The sequence below is a fragment of the Aquarana catesbeiana genome, linkage group LG01, assembly GCF_042186555.1.
Source record: "Aquarana catesbeiana isolate 2022-GZ linkage group LG01, ASM4218655v1, whole genome shotgun sequence".
Lineage (NCBI taxonomy): Eukaryota > Metazoa > Chordata > Amphibia > Anura > Ranidae > Aquarana > Aquarana catesbeiana.
In genome coordinates this window covers 917,652,830-917,662,955 of record NC_133324.1, presented here as the reverse complement: position 1 = coordinate 917,662,955, position 10,126 = coordinate 917,652,830, and the positions used below count along the sequence as shown (strand labels likewise).

Below are 10,126 nucleotides of genomic sequence, written 5' to 3'. Positions count from 1 at the left end.
CTAGACATGTGAAATTTGTTTTGTTCTGAAGTAGTTTTTTAACGAATTTCGACAAATTCATTAATTTGGAATTATCCAAATTAACAAAAACCCGTTTAACAAATTGTTCCGAATATATGTAAATTTTAATATTCTAAAATTTGTAAACATGCAAATTCGGAAAGCCGAAAAACCTGAAAATTAGAAAATCTGAAATAATAACTAACTAATAATAACTTAACTATTACTAACTATTAAATTAAAGGTATTGAAATTTCCTTTCAAATTTGGCTGTTAGTGAACGTAACGAATACGAATTTATCCGAAGTTACGAATTATCCGATATAACGAATGCCATATCTAAACGAATAGAACGTAACAAATTAATAATAATAAATAACAATAACAATAATAAAAAAAAATGTATACATTCCGGAAGAGACACCGGCAGGAGACATGGGTGACTTATCAGAAGATCACCTCATCGATTACAAAGATGCTTTTAACCTCTTCGACAAGACTGGAGATGGTAAAATCTTCTATTTCTAGTGTGGGGATGTCTTACGAGCTTTGGGACAAAACCCAACAAATGCAGAAGTCATGAAAGTTTTGGGAAACCCAAAGATGGATGAGATGAACACCAAGATGCTTGACTTTGAGCAGTTCCTTCCCATGTTGCAAACAATCGCTAAAAACAAGGACCATTGCACAATTGAGGACTTCACTGAGGGTCTGAAAGTGTTTGACAAGGAAGGCAATGGATGTGTAATGGGGTCTGAACTTCGCCATGTACTAATTACTCTAGGAGAAAAGATGCAAGAGGATGAGGTTGAAAATCTTTTGCTTGGGCATGAAAATGCTAATGGTGAAATTAATTACGAAGAACTGGTCCGGATGGTAATGTTGGGCTGATTCCTCTCTGCTATAGACCACAAGCATCCAAAATGGGGCACCTCTTTGTATTAATGTTCCTGTCTGTTTTTATTTTCCTTAGACGGAAGGTTGAGCCTACTAGTGGTGGGCATTTTTGTTTTCCTCCACTGGTCTGTCTCATGGGAGCAGTTTTATTTCCTCCAGTTCATCACAGGGGAGTTGTTGCTCCTGGAGACAAGTGATTACCACCTCATCAATGCTCCCACACGTGACCCACTGCAAAAGGACCCTGGAGTTTAAAAACTATTGTACCATGCAGATAATAAATTATTTCTATTTTTTCCTTTTCGCCAAATAAACTGCATGCCTTTTTTCAAAACTTAAAAAAAAAAAAAAAAAAAAAATTATTATTATTTATTAATAATTTGTTCCATTCCATTTGTTTAGATGCGGCACCCATCCAGGCCAATTCTGGCACTTAGCTCCTATACATAAAAATCATAATTTTTTTCTAGAAAATTACTCAGAACCCCCAAACCTTATATATATTTTTTTAGCAAAGACCCTAGGGAATAAAATGGCGGTTGTTGCAACTTTTTATGTCACACGGTATTTGTGCAGCAATTTTTCAAAAGCATGATGTTACGCCGAGTAAACAAATACCTAACATGTCACGCTTTAAAATTGCGCACACTTGTGGAATGCCGCCAAACTTTGGTACTTAAAAATCTCCATAGGCAACGCTTTAATTTTTTTTACAGGTTACCTGTTTAGAGTTACAGAGGAGGTCTTGGGATAGAATTAGATAGATAGATACCTTACATATGTGATTTGAATGCCGTTTACATATGTGGGCGCAACTTAAGTATGCGTTCGCTTCTGTGTGCTAGCACGCGGGGACGGGGGCACTTTTTGATTTAGTTTTTTTTTTTTTTTCCGGGTCATTAGTTATGATCAAAATTTGTAAATTCATAAATTAGTAAATTAATAAATTTGAAAATTAGTCAATTCAAAAATTAAAAAATTGTAAAATTCGGAAATTTGAAAATTTGAAAATCCGAAAATAAGAAAGAAAATCTGAAAATTTGAAAGAACAAAAACCTGAAAATTCTAAATAATAGCTAACTATTAAACTATAGTTATTGGAGTTTCCTTTCAAATTTGGCTGTTAGTCAACGTAACGCATATGACTTTATCCAAAGTTACGAATTATCCAAAATAACCAATGCCACATCTAAACAAATGGAACGGAACCAATTAATAATAAATAATAATAATAATAACAAAAATGTATTATTATTATTGTTATTTATTATGATCAATTTGTTATGTTCAGATACGGCATTCGTTATTTCAGATAATTCGTAACTTCGGATAAATTGGTATTTGTTACGTTCACTAACAGCCAAATTTGAAAGGAAATTCCAATACCTATAATTTAATAGTTAGTAATAGTTAAGTTATTATTAGTTAGTTATTATTTCAGATTTTTGAACTTTCGGATTTTCGTTCTTATTTTTGGATTTTCATTCTTTTGAATTTTCGTTCTTTTTATTTAGATTTTCGAATTTTCGAATTTTCCTATATTTTCGGTTATCAAATTTCTGATTTTCTGAATTTACAAATTTACGAATTTACGAAATCTATGAATTTTCCAATATTCGGAAAAAAACGTTAAAGGGTTTTTGTTAATTCGGATATTTCCGAATTAACAAATTTGTCGAAATTAGTTAAAACATTAATTTGGAGTGAAACGAATTGCACATGTCTAAAATATAGCTGTTTGCTAGGCTATGCCCTCCACCTCCTATTTGACCTCTATAACCCTACTGAGGAAACCACTGGCTATATTTTATATTTTTTTAAATGTATATTTACCATTTCCAGATGTATTCAAGTTGGTCATATTATACTGTGAGTGCAAGCTACTGCAGAGGCACCCCCTAAAGTCCATAAAACAATGCTTTCACAGTATGTCCTTAGTCTTCCAGATTGAATGATGTTGGGCGTTACTCAACCCAGAAGACTGAGGACATCCTGTGGCAAAAAGAATTGATTGTAGAGGACAGTACCAGAGAGGAGGTGAGTACTGCAGCTGGAGTTATTTTTTATTACCTCCCGGACATGTGCGTCCATGTGAGCATGAGTTTGTGTGCTTAGAATGCGCTCACTTCACATTCCCAAGCTGTCACCAAAAGCTCTCGGACAAGGCTTCTGGTTGGGAGCCGGTAGGACAGGCTCCCAATCAGAACATTGGTAATGGAAGCAAATCACAGCAGTCACATGATACAGAAGATGCACTGCCCCCTGGGCATTAAAGCCCACCTAAAGTATCTCCAGGAGATGACGTTAAGGGGTTAAAATGGCTGGCAAATTTTTTGGTTGGAAATCCTGAATTCTGGAGGAAACGTCACCTTCATTTCCTCAAGAGGTTGAAGAAAGGATAATTCTACAGATAAAGCAGACGATTCCTTTAGCATTTACTAGGAGAAACCAAGACAAAGCTATTCCAGCTTTAGAGGACGGATCTGTTGTCCTACATTCGGTGTAATTTATCTGTCATGAGCAAACACAAGGGTAAGTACCAATCAATAGAGAGGTATAATGACACTGAATAATAGCTCGTTGGAATATTTTCTATGCATAATGTGATTTATTCTGTTCCCTTGTGGCTATGGGAGTAATACCAAAGCCACTGAAGGAACGCATTTATAGATAAAAAATGTAAAATGTACTGACTGCCTCTGAAAACAAAAGAATAGAAAAAACAGTTATAAACATGTCTCGAAAAGAAAAAAATTTCAAAAGTCGAAGTCCGTCACAAGAACTGTCTATACATTAGAAATAGCCTTTGGTGTACGTAGATTATATGACGGAGGGTTTGTACTACAGGTCTGGGCCGAGATTACATGGACACTTATTACTCAGAAATTTAAGAAGAATCCCAGGTTTGGCATTTTGTGCATTGGTCCAGCTTTTTGTTTGGGATCGTCCATTTACTGCAAAATCAAATGTTAACGTGAAATAATTTTTGCAGTACAATCAAGCGACATTAGATAAGTCATCAAATGTACTGGTTGAGAATTTTCATACAAGTGTCTGTACCAACATTCGGCCAGCTTTATGGATGACTTCCAGAAGGTGATAAACCTTTCAGCAGATGAAAATTGCCCATGCGGCTTAGCCTTGAGGTCTGTTCCAGAACAAAGAAGATTTATACCTACCTATACAGCTCCATGGATTTACCCAGTTTTATGGCAACCAGTGAAATCTTATGTGAAAGGTAACCATTGTCTTGATATCTTTGAATCTACACTATATTGCCCCAAAAGTTTTGGAATGCCCGCCTTTACACACACATGAATCTTAATGGCATCCCAGTCTTAGTCTGTAGGGTTCAATATTGAGTTGTCCCAATCCTTTGCAGCTATAACAGCCTCAACTCCTCTGAGAAGGCTGTCCGCAAGGTTTAGGACTGTGTCTACGGGAATGTTTGGCCATTCTTCCAGAAGTGCATTTGTGAGGTTTTGGACGAGAAGGTCTGGCTCACAGTCTCCACTCTAATTCATCCCAAAGGTGTTCTATCGGGTTGAGGTCAGGACTCTGTGCAGGCCAGTCAAGTTCCTCCACCCCAAAGTCGCTCATCCATGTCTTTATGGACCTTTCTTTGTGCACTGGTGCACAGCCATGTGGGAACAGGAAGGGGCCATCCCCAAACTGTTCCCACAAAGTTGGGAGCTTGAAATTGTCCAAAATATCTTGGTATTCTGAAGCCCTAAGTGTTCCCCTCACTGGAACTAAAGGGCCCAGCCCAATCCCAACCCTTTAAAAACAACCCAACACCATAACCCCCCCCCCCACCAAATGATTTGGAGGGATGGTGTCAGGGCTGGCCTCAGCCCTTCCTTCTCAAAGCTGACCACTCAGCTGTCGGCTAATTGCCTGCTCCTATCTCTCCACAGTGACTCACAATGATATCCTGCTCGTCAGTCCTGCCTACTTAAGCCGTCCAGTCCAGATGATCTCTGCCTTCCCCTTCGTCACATCTCTTGAGACGCTCTCCTGTGTTCTTGTTAAAGACTTGCTTGGCTGACATTCCTTCTGGCTCCAGATCCTGCTTGCTGTTCTACTACAGTCATCTCTGGTTCCCTGATGTTTTGGCTTGTCTGACTATCCATTCTGGTTCCTGAACTATTGCTATGTTTTGACCATGTTTACTCCGTTTACCTTTTTTTAATTATTATTAAACAAGTGTGATTTGACTGTACTTCTGTCTCAGTCTGATTCATGGTTTCTGATAGGTAGCCAAATATTTTTGGCAATATAATGTGAATAAGCGAGTTTGGGGTGGAGGAACTTGACTGGCCTACACAGAGTCCTGACCTCAACCCGATAGAACACCTTTGGGATGAAATAGAGTGGAGACTGCGAGCCAGGCCTTCTTGTCCACATCAGTTCCTGACCTCACAAATGTGCTTCTGAAAGAATGGTCAAGCATTCCTATAAACACACTCCTAGACCTTGTGGACAGCCTTCCCAGAAGAGTTGAAGCTGTTATAGCTGCAAAGGGTGGGCCAACTCAATATTAAACCCTACAGACTAATGCCCCGTACACACGGTCGGATTTTCCGAAGGAAAATGTGTGATAGGACCTCGTTGTCGGAAATTCCGACCGTGTGTAGGCTCCATCAAACATTTTCCATCGGATTTTCCGACACACAAAGTTTGAGAGCAGGATATAAAATTTTCCGACAACAAAATCTGTTGTCGGAAATTCCGATCGTGTGTACACAAATCCGACGGACAAAGTGCCACGCATGCTCAGAATAAATAAAGAGATGAAAGCTATTGGCCACTGCCCCGTTTATAGTCCCGACGTACGTATTTTACGTCACCGCGTTCAGAACGATCGGATTTTCCGACAACTTTGTGTGACCGTGTGTATGCAAGACAAGCTTGAGCCAACATCCATCGGAAAAAATCCTAGGATTTTGTTGTCGGAATGTCTGAACAAAGTCCGACCGTGTGTACGGGGAATAAGACTGGGATGCCATTAACCACTTAAAGACCGCCCACTGCATATATACTGTGGCAGGGCGGCTCTATTGTGCAAAACAATGTACCTGTACGTTGTTTCATGCACTAGATACTGTGGGCGTGAATGCCTGCTGCACAGCGGGGGAGCCAATCTGCGGATCCGCAATGTCGCATTCCCACTAAAAATCGCTGATCTGCCCAATAACTAGTAAGAAAGTAAGAAATAAGAAATGGAAAAAACTAAAAAATTCCTAAATCTATCCTATAGTTTGTACACACTATGATTTTTGCGCAAAGCAATCAATATACGCTTATTGGGATTTTTTTACCAAAAATATGTTGAAGAATACAAATTGGCCTAAATTAATGAAGAAATTACAGATTGTACATGCTTCAACCTGCCTACAATTGTGCTGTTTGCAGTAGCTACAGTGTCAGGGTTAGTACATAGCAATCCTGACCAAGTGGATTTAGGAGTGAGTATTTGCAAGGTCATTACTTAAAGTGACACTAAAGCTTCGGTTTGTTGTTTGTTTTTTTTTTTAAATAACAAAAACATCATACTTACCTCCACTGTGCAGCTCATTTTGCACAGACTGGCCCCGAACATCCTTTTCTGGGGTCCCTCGGCATCTCTTGCGGCTCCTCCATTAGATAACCCCCTTGGAGAAGCGCTCTCCCAAGGGGCTTACCTTGCGGGCACGCTCCCGATTTCAGCATTCGGCATCCATAAAGGCCAATGCAGGACTTGGCCCCGCCCCCTGGAGCCTGCGTCATTGGATTTGATTGACAGCATTGGCAGCCAATGGCTGCTCTGCTATCAATCTATCCAGTCAAGAGCCTGGAACCCGTGGAGAGAGGGACGGCGGGGACGCACCGACGGAAATTCAGGGCTCAGGTAAGTAAAATGGGGGAGCTAGGGGGCCGATGACTGCAAGGTGTTTTTAGGATGCATTAAGGTGAAAAAATACAAGCCTTTACAGCCCCTTTAAGGTGGTGCTAAAGGCAGAACATTTTTAATCTAATGCCTTTTGTGCATTAAGGTAAAAAAAACTTCTGCATGTAGCCCCAGCCCACCAGTTCCCCCTTATACGTACCTGTGCCCAATATCGATCCAGTGCTGTGCACAAAAGCAAAGGCTCATCCAGTCCTCGCCCTCCTCATTCGCCCAGAGACAGCAATGGGAGCCACACAGAGCTGGCTTGGGAGTACCCCCTTATGCGTGCCCCCATAGCAGGCGTCTTGCTATGGGGGCACTCGGGGGCGGGAGACCACAGAAGAGAAAGGTCCGAGCCGCTCTGTGCAAAACCATTGCAGAGAGCAGGTTAGTATGACATGTTTGTTATTTAAAAAAAAGAAAAATAATCCTTTACAATCACTTTAATTATTATTGTCCACAAATTTGTGTTTTATTTTTCACTTTAGTCAGTTGGTGTTTATTGTATTTTAAGCATAGTGGGTAAAGCTACAAGATAAAGTTGTGTAGTGGCCCACTGTGTTCCCAGGGCTGCTGGAAATATACAGAAATTTTTTAAACCAAAGTGCATCTACAACATAAAAGATTCAATAATTAGAAACAACTCAAGAATGTGTAATCATTTCATGACAATACACTATACACAGGAAATAGATTCAATAAATGCATTGATTTCCTGCTGCTTCATTAGAACACTTGCTGCCACTGTAAGGTACAAGCCAGGATTGCATGCCAAATATAGAAAAAGTAGATACAATGGATGTAACTAGATGACCTTGATAGATATATTTATGCTTGCCTAAGGACATAATACATTATAAATCAGTGACCCTGTATGCAGTGTTAGCATTCTTTACAAAAACTGCATCATAACATTCTATAGCTATAGAGGTCTGTGCTATCTCAACTGCATATTCGGGTTTGTAATACAAAGAGAACCGCAGAAATCAGTGATGAGCAAACAATAGTTAAGGGTGACGTTACAGGCTAAATGATCGTTATACTGGCTTCACAAACAGTAGATTGCTTCCGCTGGGTGAACAGTTAATTTGCATTCTTCTCCACTAGTACCTTAAAAGGGTTGTAAACCCTTTTTTTTTTTTTTCTTTTTAAATAACAAACATGTCATACTTACCTCCTCTATGCAGTTCGCTTTGCACAGAGTGGCCCTGGTCCTCCTCTTCTGGGGTCCCGCAGCGATGCTGGTGGCTCCTCCCCGCATCGAGTGTCCATGTAGGAGAAGCGCTGCCTATTGGGCACGCACACACGCCGCCGGTGGCGCAGGAGCGTGCCCACGGGTCCCGGGAACTTGATGTTTGCCGGTGGCCTGCGATTGCTATTAGGAGAGGCAGAACGGGGAGATGCCTTTGTAAACAAGGCATTTCCTTGTTCTGCCTAGTGACATGACAGAGATCCACTGCTCCCTGTCATCGGGAGCAGTGATCGCTGTCATGTCAGTAGAAGCCCATCCCCCCTTACAGTTAGAACACCTCCCTAGGACACACTTAACCCCTTGATCGCCCCCCTAGTGTTTAATCCCTTCCCTGCCAGTGTCATTTACACAGTAATCAGTGCATTTTTATAGCACTGATCGCTGTATAAATGACAATGGTCCCAAAATAGTGTCAAAAGTGTCCGATGTGTCCGCCATAATGTCGCAGTCATGATAAAAAAACGCAGATCGGCGCCATTACTAATAAAAAAAATTAATAATAAAAATGTCATAAATCTATCTCCTATTTTGTAGAGGCTATAACTTTTGCGCAAACCAATCAATATACGCTTATTGCGATTTTTTTGACCAAAAATATGTAGAAGAATGCATATCGGCCTAAACTGAGAAAGAAATTTGTTTTTGTATATATGTTTTGTGGATATATATTATAGCAAAAAGTAAAAAATATTGTTTTTTTTTTTCCAAAATTGTCGTTTGTTTTTTTTTTTGTTTATACTGCAAAAAAACAAAACCACAGAGGTTATCAAATACCACCAGAAGAAAGCTCTATTTGTGGGAAAAAAGGACGTCAATTTGGTTTGGGTACAACATAGCACGACTGCACAATTGTCAGCTAAAACTATGCAGTACCGAATCGCAAAAAATGCTCTGGTCAGGAAGGGGGTAAAATCTGTCTTAAAGCGGGAGTCCGACGACCAATCTTTTTTTTTTTTTTTTTTTTTTTTTTTTTCAGGTCACTGAGACACTTTGCTAACCCCAAAATAATACTCACAGTTTGGGTGTAATATTTCCGCCTCTGTCTGTTTTCGTACTGAAGAATAACTTAAAAAATGTGATGCTGGCTGTTTCCATCTTGCTTGTGGGCATATGAAGCCCACAAGCATTGATTTCCTGGATGCGGTGAATGCTGTTCATTCACAGCTTGTTCACACGCATAATCATTGTTTCCGCACTGAATCTTGGGAAGCCTGACACTAAGCTCCCAGGAGACAGTGCGGCGCCGGGGAAAGGCAATAAACACGCCTACTCCCATGGGAGGAGAGACAGGAAGTGCCACAATAAGGGTACAATATAAAGGTAATTACAGCGATAAAAAAAATTTTCGTGTGGCATTTGAACATCTATACAATTAACTAAAGGGGGTAAGATTAAGTTAAAAATTTGAGTGGAACCCCGCTTTAATGCTGTTTGTCCTTTAGTATAAGACTAGAAGCTTCTAAAATACTTTCTACTCAACACTAAAGGTTGCAACACGAGGATCTCTATATGTATGTTACATAAATATTTCCCCTTTTCCTTTACTGATAAGACAGTACAGCCAGCCCTCCTGTACCGGCCCGATCCCCATCAGTACAAAAGGGGGGCCCGAGCAACTGCCCAGCAGGAGGGCTGGCTGTACTGTCTGACACCAATCCTCTTAAAGCAGCTGGAGGCATTTATTTTCATGCTTCCCCGCCCCCCCCCAGGACATTTTTCTAGTGGGACTTGCCGGAATGTGTTGCTGCCTGGTTACCTCCCGCTGTGTAAATCCAGCTGGTATAGGCACTCTGTGTCATCTGTGTGTGCCCCGGGAGGTGTCTAGACATGTGCAATTCGTTTAGTTCCGAAATCGTTCTTTTAACGAATTTCAACAAATTAACGAATCCCGTTTAACAAATTTTTCTGAATATTCATAAATTTGATTATACATAAATTCATAAATTTGCATATTCAAAAATTCTGAAATTCGAAAATCCGGAACTCCAGTATTTCTGAAATTCAAAATTCGAAAATCCGGAAATTCAGAAATTCTAGATCCGGGAATT

General features: G+C 40.0%; 1 pseudogene; it reads left to right on the top strand.

The window, feature by feature from the left end:
* Window positions 1–420: 420 nt before the first annotated feature.
* LOC141126001 (myosin light polypeptide 6-like) lies at window positions 421–1,260 on the top strand (annotated as a pseudogene).
* Window positions 1,261–10,126: the final 8,866 nt, after the last annotated feature.